Source organism: Cavia porcellus, unplaced genomic scaffold (genome assembly GCF_034190915.1).
Source record: "Cavia porcellus strain 051 isolate PalLab524CR breed Dunkin Hartley unplaced genomic scaffold, mCavPor4.1 scaffold_25, whole genome shotgun sequence".
Classification (NCBI taxonomy): Eukaryota; Metazoa; Chordata; class Mammalia; order Rodentia; family Caviidae; genus Cavia; species Cavia porcellus.
The window spans coordinates 52,440,393-52,452,995 of record NW_026947508.1 but is presented as its reverse complement, the minus strand read 5'-3'; the positions used below and the strand labels follow the sequence as shown (position 1 = coordinate 52,452,995).

Here is a 12,603-nt window from a genome sequence, read left to right as displayed (position 1 = left end):
CAAGCTAGTTCAGATGAATACCCTTATTTTTTCCATTATCTGATTTGAGTGCATTGTATTGGAGGTAAAAGACAAGAATGGGTTTGTTTCTTTGAACAGTTAAATGGTGGAGAGGAAAAGAATAGTAAGCTTTTGAGCACAGATATTTTTATTTATACAGCATTGTCAAAATAGAGGACTACAAATTCCCTATCACTCTTACCAAAAGATTACAAAGCACATTTTGTTCCTTGTTTTTCAGTTGGTCAAACTTGTGTCTCCAAACTATTTGATGTTTTAAAGTAAAACTGAACTCACTAGCAAAATGTCTATTTTGATAAATCAGAAACAAAAGACCAAAACTAAGGACTTCCACAATGGAAGGTGCCCTGGGAAATATTTCATAGAATAGTGGAATCAGGGACTTGTTTACCATGATTCTGTGTCTCCATCTGATGGGGAGTATAAATAGGTTTCTATACACAAAGGGACCCAGGGAATAGTGAGGCGGGGAATATTTGACTTGTCTTGGTATGTTTGTGAATGTGCATTTTTATGTAATGGCAAATACACTGTTGGCCTTTGAGTCAGCCAGCCACTGTAAAATATCCTCAACTTCATAGGCACCAAGATAGTGTGCCCACCCCCAGCCCCAAAGAAAGCATTTCAAACTAGTATTAATCATCTAGTGTCCTGGTTTGGACCCTATGGTGAAAGCCACCTACTGCAACTGAATGCCATTCAGCGGCAAGAAACGATTTGCAATATAATTTAAATGAAGGGTTGGATCCCTTTCCCATTTAGAGCACACCAGTATGGAAAACTGATTGTCAGGCATTCTGGTGATGTGCATCGACTTGGCTATTCACTCAGAAAATGAAGTTTCCTGAGACACCAGCACATTTAATTTATTTTTTCCCTGTGAAGTTAACTTCAGCTTGCTAAATACAATGACTATCCAAACGGCAGAAAAACCAACACTATTAATTTTAATGCTTATAATGTAATGGAGGGAGATTATATTCATTTGGGATTTTTCTTTTTAATAGAATGTTTACTTGCCCCTCTCCTTATGCGTTAATTATTATTTTCTCTCCATAATGCTCTGCTTGCATCCGAGCAGCCAAACTGCATTTCTGTTAATGCCCTGAATTTCGGAATTGCTGGTGAATCTAGCATTTTCGCAATGTTTATGTCACCAAAACATCAAGAGCTTGGCAGTGAGTGTGTGTCTGATAGGAACACTACTCTTGCCCATAGAACCCTCTCATATATTTGTGTAAAACATTTAGTTTTCCTACAGTTTCTTTTCTAGGCTTTAATTGTCAGATCAAATGATTTTCCCATGAATTAGAAAGAGTAAACTAAAATGTATTGACTTTTCTTCTGTTATCAGTCAGCTATTTACTTTTAGTTCATTGACATATGCAGTTAATAAACTCTTAGTGTACCCCACTCAGATAAGCATTGTGCTAAACATGAGAGATTAGCCATTGAGTTGTAGCTCCCCATTTTAGGGAAGCCCACAGTAGGAGTAGGTTTTGCAAGCAGGAGCTACAGCACAGGCATGCATGGTAGAAGAGAGTTGGTTGTAGAAAATAACAGGGCACAATGGGAGGAACTCCCCCTAAATAGAGGATCCTGCAGGCAAGCTTTGCAGAACAGAAGATGTTACAGCTGGATGTTGGAGGCCAGGCACTGAGTTAATCAACTTGGCGTTGGAATGGTGGATGACGAGATGAAAGGACAGCTCAGGCATAGGGAAAGCACATATGCATATGCAGAGTGGTGATGGAAGCTTTTGATTGAAAAACCAATACAGGTGCCCCTGATTTATCGGAGGCTACACCCCAATAAACCTGTCTTCATTTGAAAATACCATTAGCTGACAATGCACTGAATCTACCTAACCTACAGAATGTCACAGTTTGGGAACACAGTGCACTGCAGGGAACAGGTTGTTGCCTCCTGTCACGTGGCTGGCTAGGGGCCACATCTCATTGCTGCTGCTCAGCATGGAGCAGGACTGAGTGAGGAAAAGAGAGTTAAACCACACATTGCTAGCCTGAAAAAAAAGATCAAAATTCAAAATATAGTTTCTCCTAAATGCATATGCCCTTATATAATCACAAAGTTGGAAAGTCATAAATCTCATCATCTTAGGTCTATACGTGCTTTTTAAGTAATAATTTAAACTGACATTTGCTGAGCTCACCATTTGCCAGCAATTCTTATATCTGCAACTGCCAATCTTGCAGGGACCCACTGAAGTGGTATCAGCAGCATCCCACTTTTACAAATAAATAGATGCCTCAAGGGGTGCGGTAACCTGCCAGGTATCATAGAGCTGGTGGTTTTAGGATCAACTGGAACCTGGGTTCTTTACTATGAAGCCTTCAGGTTTAAATCTTATGCTCATGTCCTCTGCCCTCTAGAACTCTCAGTCCAGCTGCTCAGATAAGACTTGCAAATAGAACCCACCATGCATGACTGTGTTCAAGAGGGGACAGTAATTAAACTATAAGTCATGGAAAGGATTAATTTAAACAGGAATTATAGAAAGTGCTTAGGACAGTGCCTGGGACATTATAAAACATGTGTTAACTGCTGGCGTTATGATGATTAATATCTTAATAACATAAAAGTCCAAGAGTACTTTGGAATATAGCAGCAGAGCGTTCACTTTGGAGGACAATTACCAATAAACACACTTTGGAACTATTAACCCTGGGTGGCTTAATGATGGAATACTTAGAAAAAGGACTCCGGTCAGGATATAGTGGCAGCTGCCTGTTATCCTAGTTCAGATACTCAGGAGCCAGAGGCAGAGGGATCACAAGTTTGAGGCCAGTCTGGACCACCCAGTGAGACCCTGTCTCAAAACATAAAATTAAAGGAAGATATGTCCCTGGCAGTAGCTCAGTGTGAGGCCTTGGGTTTGATCCACTGCAGCACACCACACAGTATACACACATACACAGGGACTTAGTACACAGGGACTACCTCAGCAAGAAGGCACAGAATGAAAGTATCAAGAAAGCCGGAAAAGTTTTCAGTAAAGCAAACAGGCCGATGTGATGGAGCTTCAGTCTGTAAAGAGAAGCAGAGCGAGTCATATTGAACAGGGAAGGAGAGATTATTTACTGCCAAAGATGTATGTTGAGTGACTGCCACTATTTATACTTTGTGTTACATAGTTATTACAAAATTCCCAGAGGTTTAGGCTCATTTTTTTCCACTTGAAGATAATGAGGTTCAGAAGAATTAGACTAATTTTCTAAGGTCCCAAACTGAAGAGTGGTAGAACTTGGCCTCAAACTTGGCTCTGTTCCTTGAAGTGGCCTGCTCTTTTGGCTACATCACACTCGCATCTTCACACTTAGGGTCTTTCCAGCACATTCTCAATATTTATAAAATAATTTTTTAGTGAAGGTAACAGACAAAAAAGTAAGGAAAATGTATTAATATATTCTTCTTAGGGTTCTGCTTCTCAGTCCATGTAGCCCAGCATTCCTGCAGTTAAATTGCCGGTCTCCTTTTATTAAGATGGAAATAACTGGCCTCACTGTTTGATTTCCTATATATACACGTCCTCTCCCAGGTTGCCTCTGTGCCTGGACCTGTTATGACATATGTCCAAAATAATACACCATCCCCTGAAATAAGAGTTAACCAATGAAAGGGTTTGGTGTCTGAAGAAAGACTGCCAGGTGCTCAAACTGGAATCCTGCCTCTGTCTTTACAGTTGCTGTCACAAAGGATTACCTAAGTTCTCTGTGTCCTTATCTGCTTGATGACAATAATAGTAGTACCTGGATGGCATGTTGCCGGTAAGAATATGTATTAAAAACTGTACTTAAAAAACTAGTCTTTGATTGGATAGCATCATTGTTTTTCTTACTATTATGACTTATATATCATGACCCTTCAGGTAAAGAATTGTGATTGTTTCTGCTGGTGCAAGTGTGGAAAAGTCCTTTCAGACACTTCTAAAGAAAATAAAATCATACTACTCTTCTGGATGGTGATTTGACACTATCTATCAAAATGTAACATGTACATTTTCTTGTACATGTAACACACAATATTTCCACTTCAAGGCATTTATGCAGTACACTGTTTCTTACAAGTGAAAAGTGTATAATGTATGTATATCTTTTGGGTTTAGGCTTGTATATGTACAACCCAGTCCAAATGTTAAGAATACAGATTAAAGAGTGTGCCTTAGCCAGTTTCTGGTTGCTGAATCAAAAACCTGGGGCCTGAAACTTAAAGGGAAACAATGTATTTTGGCTCAAGTTTCAGTTCCTGGCTGGCTGACTCCAAAGCAGGACAGCATGGCACAGGGACATGGCAGAGGACGGTTGTGTGTGGCTTGGTGCAGAGAGGCAAAGAGGGTTAAGGGAAGAGTCGGAAAGCCTTTCAGGCCACATTCACAGCGACCTGTCTCTTGTAACAAGACTCTGACAGTAAGTCAGCTGTGAACCCATAGCCCTGATCCAGTCACTGTCCAGAAACCCATGTATAAGGCCGTGAGGCTCCTGGGGGACATCTACACATAAACCTTAACACTGCTTTCTCATTTCCTCCCCACAGTCCAACACAGAGCTGGGTACAGAGGCCCCGACAAATGTCCTTTTGTTAAGCCCGGTACAGTTCCAAAGCATTTCCGCACCCCATGCCCACCTGCCTGCACCACGCATACCGCAGGTGACCTCTTCACCCTGGCCCTCCTGACGCGTGCCCTCCTTCCTTCCATTTTGCTCTTGAAATTGACATCCGCTTTCTTTGTTGCAGCTACTTCCTTGGCTTCTCTAAATGACAATTCCTGACTTGTGGGCAATCTCAGAAAACCATCATCCAATTTCTTCAATCCAGACCCCAGGGGTCCTGCTTTCCCCAGAGTCACCTCTGCGCGGCTGGGACACATTGACTGAAGCACTTCTGAGGATACTCGTGAGTAAAACATCTGATTCTTTCATGAAAATCGCGGTAATCTTCCCCTTGCCCTGCCGCCCTCCACTTCTGAGTGTGATTTTGCATTTCTCAAACGTTGTTTCCAGTCCTCTTCCTTTCTGGACGAACTGTGTCCCCATGGTTAACACTCCCGGTTCCTTATTTGTTTAATCGCTGGCATAGACAGGAGGTTTGGCCAGCAGAAGCTGGGCACAGAGGGGCCTGCCTTTGTTCTCCTCCTGTGTGGTTCCATTCAGGGCAACTTGTCCCTGACGTAGATCGGAGGCTAAATGGATTAGAATAAAACCAATTTAAAGGAAAAAAGAAATGTTCACAGCAACATAAATAGAGAATCTTGCTATCTTGGCTTCCTGAGATCTGCAGACCTCACCAAGGAATTTAAAAAGGAATGTTTCTTATCATAAGTGACAGAAATATGCTGCTTTCTGCATCAATAGATATGAAGATTAAAGGGTCTGACTGTATTAAACAATTTCGCACGGCACCAGGCACTTTGGGCTGTGCTCTCTGCCTTATTACCCTTCATCTTGTGGCTATTTCAGGCCCAATTTAAGAATACAATGCAGCCTGGCTTTGCAAATTGACATCCTTTAATTTAAACTGTCTTGTGGGAGAATTAAGAAATTATGGAACAATTATTCCCCCTTAGTTGAAAGCTGGATGACATCCTGAGATTCTTGTACATTAGCCATTTGAATTGATTAAGTCACATAATTGAATTACACCTTTGCCCCCATAATATCTTGTGGCAAATATGTTGGTGTTTCGTGTTGGGAAAATGCTCTCATCAAAAGCTAATGGGGCTGGGATTGCAGATTGACCTGGGTGTCAAAGCAAACCTCAGAGCAGGATGGGCTGATGCTTAGAGGTTTTTGTGGGGGAGGTGGACTAGCAGAGGGAATGTTCCATTTGGAGTCACAGTGGCAGTTCACAGAGCAAGAGCAATGCATGATATAGTATGCTTCTGCCCAGCCCAGCTCCGCACTGGCCTCTAGCATTCAGTGAAGAGTGCAGCGCATTCTCTAAGCTTCCTGTAATATCTCCCGGGAACAACTATGCCGGGCTTGGGGTATGGCACTTTTCCTTTCGGTTCCTAGCTTTCCATCTGTGCTGAGACCACAGTAACCAACCCCATGGTGACCAGTATGCTTTCCCAGACAGGGAAGCCATGCTGGAAAGCCAGTCCAGCCCACCAGGCCTAGCAAATGGCCTCAAGAGGCGTGTACCACATAAGGTTTTATTCTGCAAGCCTCAGGGTTTAGTCCCTAAGATATTTTCTTTTGTAGCGTGGGTGGGGAGAGAAGTAGAATCCATTAGTCATTTTTAGAATGTCATTGTTAGGTGTCCTTTTAACCACTTGTATCATGAGGCAGTCATAAAAGGATTTATTAAACGCAACTCTCTTTAATAAATATCTGTTGGATCCCTATCATGTACAAAATCTAAGTGAGGTGCTGAGGGAAAAAAGCCACCCAAAGGTATTTCCAGTTCTTCAGAAGAGCTCAAAATGTGGTTTGAGGTTGGAGAGGTCAGTGCAGGAGTAGCCTGGTAGCCGAGAGAGCCAGGAGGAGGCCTTGAATAGTCCAGAGCTATAGAGGGGAGAGGCACACTCCATTTCATTTCTCTGACACTTCACTGCCTTCTTGGGCCCTGCCTCTCGCCCTCTGCACGTCTCCCTTTGCAACCCAGCAGAGACTCAGACTCTTCGTGGTCAGCCTGGAGGTCCTGCCCCTCACTGCAGACTGCTGGGAGCGGATCTGCAAGCCTCGGTCCCCTGTACCTCTCCCCAGCACTCCCCACATTGGGAAGCAATCTGGGTCTTCAGATTCCTTGCTCTGTGTGGCACTAGAATCTCTTGCTCTTTTTAAAATCTCTTTACCTTGCCTTTACATTTATCAAAGAATACTGTCGGTGCTTTAAAACCCGACTGCAGCAATCCTCCTGAACATTTCTGGGTGGAAGGGATTAATCAAGTCTGTCAAACAGTGAGCGGTAAAACCTTTAATATTTTTAAAAGGTTTAAAGCCAGCATATTTATTGCATGCATCATTGAGAATAATCTTTGTGTTTATAAAAAAATTAAATGCTTACCATGAAATGTTGTGATGGACACAGTGAGTGAAAGCTCATGCAGGGACCCAACTGTGACACTGGAATGGGAATTCTGGTTCCACCCAGACATCTCTGACGTCACCACTGGGAGCCACCCCCTTAGACCCCGCTCATCTGTGGATGTGAATGTCTTCTGAGGTGGAATTTTAGTTTCGTTGATTATGAGAAGTAGGAGAGAGGAACTAATTTTTGTTGAGTACTTGCTATGTGTCAGGTATTGTGTCTGCACGTTTTGGATGGGTTCCTGCACTGTAATTTTCAAAATGGCCCTTAGTAGTAGCACTGCCATACCTGCTTTAGATACAAGGAAACTAAAATTCAAAAGTGGAAGCAATTTTCTCAAGATGTCATAAATATTCATTTGCAAATCTGGGACTTGACACAAAGCTTGTCTAATTCCTTCATTCAGTTTGTGTGGCAAATGATCACCGCAAGGTAGGTATCCACCAAAATTGTTTCAATGGTTAGCATCAAGGTTTCTAAGCATTTTTATTGAAAAATGATTGTACTCCAGACAGAGGCATAATGTGGATAGTTGGACATGATTCTGAAAATCTGAGGTGTGTGTTTAGACATGTTTAATACAGTAGCGTGGTAATAATTCTTAGAGTAGGAAGAGTATCACTCAGGGAGTTTGTTAATATAAACAATTCAATGCATTTCATTATATATAAAGTATCTTCCCAGGAACAGCCCAGTGTAATCCACTCCACTGCTTGCTTATTAATAGTAACAACACTATTTCCATTTGGTAGGTAGGGAAACAGGTCCAACAGTCCAAATTCTGCCCAGGTCATTTGGCTAGAAACAGCGCCACTGACACACAAACTCTGTTTTTCTGTTTTCATTCACAATCTTTCCACTCATATTTTTGGGCCAGTTAGTGGCTATTTATAAGAACGCAAAAAGTAAAACAGTTGTTTTATTTTTTTATTTTGAAGTTTTATTTATGTGAAAGTGTGCAATGTCAAAAGTGTACTTTAACAGTTGTTTTGATCTTGGATTTCAATTTAATGTGTCCATGTGAAAACTTTTGCAAACACTTCGTTAAAAATACTTAAAAGAGTTAAATAGTAGTTTATAATAAGCTACGTATAATATAAATTTTCAGCTTTTTTGCGGTACAGCTGACAAATGATAAAGGGTTGAAGTTCGTAGAGACCTCTGAGATGCATAACTCCTGTTTTCTACGTTTGATAACTGAAGTCTGCTCTTGAAAGTAGGGATGACCCACAGAAGGTTCTGTGGTGACAGAGATCCCTTTGTTCAGATGGGGTGGATGGCATAAAATCAGAGAAGTGCACTCTGAGTGCGTCACCCTTTGTGATGTCCTGAGAGGAGGAAAAGGATTTTAATGGAAAAGATCCGACAAAGGATGTCAAAATGGGAGAAAGGAAGGAGTGTGTGGCGGGATAACAACACGCAGTCTCACGGGCAGGCCCTGTGTGGAACTCCAGTTTGTTGTTTGAACATAATTAATTAGTTGTGTAGTTGCCTTCGTAGATTGCCACTATTGTGCCACACGTACATGTGATTAAGCCCCCGCCAGGCAGGTGGTGTCCTCTGCCTGCCTCTGTTCACACTTCCGGCTTGGCACTGGAGGAGGCTACCAAAAAAGAGTTCTCAAGTTTGGAAAGACTTGCAATTCCAAACTCACCTTTTCTGTCAGCACACTTCGCTTTCTGGCCAGATGCAGCGGGAAAGAGAAAGGTAAAAGGTGTAAAAGTAGCTTTCGTCTCCTAGGCTACTATGGAGGCAATGGACCCATTTCTGGAATTTGTTTGGGTGAGTGAGTTGTTTCCCCAGTTTATATACTGCAAACTGTAATTAGCATTGGCAAGAAAAGTGACTGTGTTGGGCAGCATAACTTCCCTTTCCACAGCAGCCTCTGTTCTGGAGGCTGGTCTCTAGCGCTGGGCTTTTCCTGTGGGCAGGCATATCCTTGATAGCTAAAGAGGGTTATTCTGATAGTGAAGCTCTTATCTGCATTGGGGGCAGAGGCCAGCACATGACCTACAAGTCACAAGTGCAACTTGTTTCCTTTATTCCTTTATTCGGTGAACATGCATGAGCTCATACTCACATGACGCCTTCCCTGTGGTCAACCCCAGGCTACCTAGCAGGGCCAAGAGCACTGCTTGCATTGTGGAAGGCACACTTGTCTACAGCAGGCGGATGGCTGGATACACAGTACCAGCTGAGGCCTTTTCATCTGGGAAACTGTGAGTAAATCAGACACTCACTGCATTAGCTAGGAGGAGTAATGTTTAGCTGCTATAACTAACAGCCCCTCTCAACCTAAGACATAGTATGATTAACATGCATTTTTATAATTAATGCAATAATTCAGAGAACTGAGCATTTTTCCCTAACTTATCTATGATACCACCGTCTTCTGCTCTGCTTGTGATCTCTAAGGCTTTAACGACAAGAAAAATTTGGAGGGAAATTACATTTGAGAAACTTTTAGGGAGTACTGTATTTTGGGAAATGGTCCCACCTGTATCTCATTGGCCAGGATTCAGTCATAGGTTCCCACTTAATTGTAAGGGACTAGGAAATATAAATTAGCTCTATGCCCAGAATAAGACTAACAGATATAGTTTCATCCTAACATAGTTCCTTAAACTCATTTCCTATCCAGATATATTCACAATTATGTAAAAAATGCATTTTTGGCACCATTTTGAGTGAACCTTTCAGAAAATAGGATCTTCCAGTGTAGAATGAAACACTGCTGGTGACAATTTAATAAATACTAATTATCTGGAGAATCTTAAATGATAAAACTTTGAATCCAGGATATTCTGGCACTTCAACCCCAAAACTGGAAATAATGAAGATTTATGGACAAATTTCCTTCCCCATGAAAATTTCTTGCAATTTTGAAAAAAGGGCAAGTTACTTAATTTTGAAAAAAAAATTTTATAAACGTTTTTTGCACTTATATAATGTGGTCATTAAACAAAACGTATTTATAAAGTATTTTTAATGTTTTTAAAGATATATGAGCAGGAAAATAGGCTTCAGAATTTTAAGGGCAATGTGATGCTGATATTGTTGCAAATTTATGGGTGCATGCATAGTCAGGACACTTAAACATAATGCAGGATACATACATAGCAGGATAGAGAGGGCTTTTATTTTTTTCTCAAACTAGTATTCCGATGAGTGTGCATAGGTTTTGTGGAGGAAAAACATAGTCAAGTAAAATTTTTAAAATTCAAGTAGAAAGAAGAAGGGCTTTGGACCAGGCTGGATGCAAATGGCAGGGAATTAGCTCAAGTATCTCTGCAGTAAGGGGCCATGCATGTGTGCAAGTCATGTCCTGTGACTTTGTTGAGTTCGGTGGGGCGAGAGAGGATGGGGAGCAGGGCTATCATAAAGACTAAGATTTATACAAAGGGCTCACAACTACCTTCTTAACTGGGCTAGAAAGCATATTGTCAACTTTCATTAGCTTTCAGAACTTCAACACTGAATCGACTTAAAAATCGAGGACTATAGTCATGGGTCCAAGTCCTAGTTTGGCTGCCTATTAGCTATGTGGCTTTGGGCGTGTATCTTTTCTAGCATGAACTTCATCAGTAAAGCAGAAGTGATGCTACCTTCTTTATAGTACTGCTGTGGCACTAAATGTGATCATATTTTCAAGTACATGTCATGCATACACTGCATACACACATATATGCATATATATGCAGTTGTATGCATACACACATCTGAGTCATGCTCACGCATGTATGTCACATATATGTCTGGGTACCTTCTACCAACCTTGGAGGGAACAGTTTGGGACAAAGCATCTTTCTCACTGTGACTTCTGCCCAGGCTCCCATGCCCTGTGCCCCTACCACTGTGGAGTCATCATTAGGACCAGCTGCAGCTTCCAGTCCCGAGGAGCATCTGTGGCTGTCCCTTCACTGCACTTGGAGTTCTCCAGCATCTTTTTGTGCAAGTTCTCTTAGGCATCCAGCCAGTCAAGGCTCTCTCCATGTCCAGCCTGCATGTCAGCCAGGAGGCAGGCAAAATGTCTCTGCAAACACTCAAAGGTGAGGGAGTCACAGCTCCTGCCAAAGGTTTCTAGGAACGGCACACTCAGGATGTGCACCAGCCAGTGCTGCAAAATCAGTGGAGAAGTCAGCACCTTACTTCCCGGCTACATAAACCTGAGTCCAGAATCATGTCTCTAATTCTGTCTGACAGCAGACTCAAGAGGCCATCACACCTGATCCTGATGATGGTGCCCACATGAAGGCTGCATACTGAACACCTAACTGCCACAGTTGGTGTTTACAGCTCCATGACACCTGCTGCCTCTGGTGAGGAGAAGGTTGTATTTCTCTCTGCTCTCTTTTCTTCCTCTTAGGAGATCAAGGTGGGAGTTCTTGAGAGGAATCATTCACTCGTGTTATTTTGCACTCTGAAGTCTATGCCCTCTCTCTGTTTGGTTGAAAAGGATGAGTTGGCTGAAAATTCTGGGGTTCCTTCAACAGTGCACTTTAAGGCCCTCAGCTTCATTTAAAAGTATTCAACAACTCTTAAGAGATGAGAACATGGAAGGAAATGCTCTACTTGCAACCTAGAACTCCCCCAAATTCTAGGCTAGTCTCCAAGTGATGCTCTGCAGAGGCCTTTTGTTGCTTATGCTGGATACTCCATAAATTAATGAGAGCTGGAATTCGAGGTGACAACAATCGCTGAGCTCATGGAGCATAAAACGCAACACTAATATATGTTTCAGAAATATCTTTTTGTCTATATGTTTGGAGCAGAAAGTACTGATGAGGATCAATTTTTTTTGAGAATCAGTTTCACATTGTCTTTAAGTTTTTCAGCTGACCCAGAGCTCCTTTTATTAACTAATGCACATAGGAACATTTCATTCCAGGCCAACTTTATAGCTTACAGAATTCCTTCAGAACGTAGCAACTTGGGTAGAACTTAAAATATAATTCATTCGTTTATTCTTTTATTCATCCATTAGTAAATATTTATTGAGCAACTGTTATGAGCTCAGCTCTAGAACCTTCATTAGACTGTGAGCAAGACACAATCTGCCCTCAAGCAATCTGAAATCTAAATGAGCTAGTCAGGGCCATCAAAAGCAGTGGGCCCCAGAGTGACATATTTTGTTAGTGGGACACACAGCCTGTATGGGACCACTGAGGAAGGACTTGCAGAAGGTACAGGGGTATTCTTGGTAAGTACTTAGCTCTTATTGAATGAATGACTGAGTGGATGAATAAATGACTGAATGAGATAGTCCCTGAGCTGAGCTTTGATGCAAAATAGAAATTGTCCAAGCTGAAAATAAAGGACATGTGAGGAAGCAGCATGTGTAAAGACAGAGTATCTTGTTTTACATATGACCCTGGTATAGGGAGAGAGAAAGGAGAGGGACCAAGTAGTCAAGAACCATATATAAGGACCTTGGTGCTGAGCCACCACCTGTGCAAATAGAGAGCAGAGAGGGACAGGGCCCCGGCCCTGCAGAGGACTTCAGGGCAATGAGTGAGTCCTCTGCACGGGCTA

At 42.0% G+C, this 12,603-nt stretch overlaps 1 protein-coding gene across 9 annotated transcripts in view; it reads left to right on the top strand.

Moving 5' to 3' along the window:
• Dab1 (DAB adaptor protein 1) overlaps positions 1-12,603 on the top strand; it is a 1,082,808-nt gene that overhangs the window by 305,726 nt on the left and 764,479 nt on the right. For 8 of the 9 annotated variants that reach the window (XM_063236576.1, XM_063236569.1, XM_063236573.1 and 5 more), the window contains one exon: positions 4,777-4,935. The gene's annotated coding sequence lies outside the window, so the exon portion shown is untranslated. Of the gene's footprint in view, positions 1-3,724; positions 3,810-4,776; positions 4,936-12,603 lie in introns of all 9 variants that reach the window. The other variant, XM_063236572.1, reaches the window with a different exon arrangement.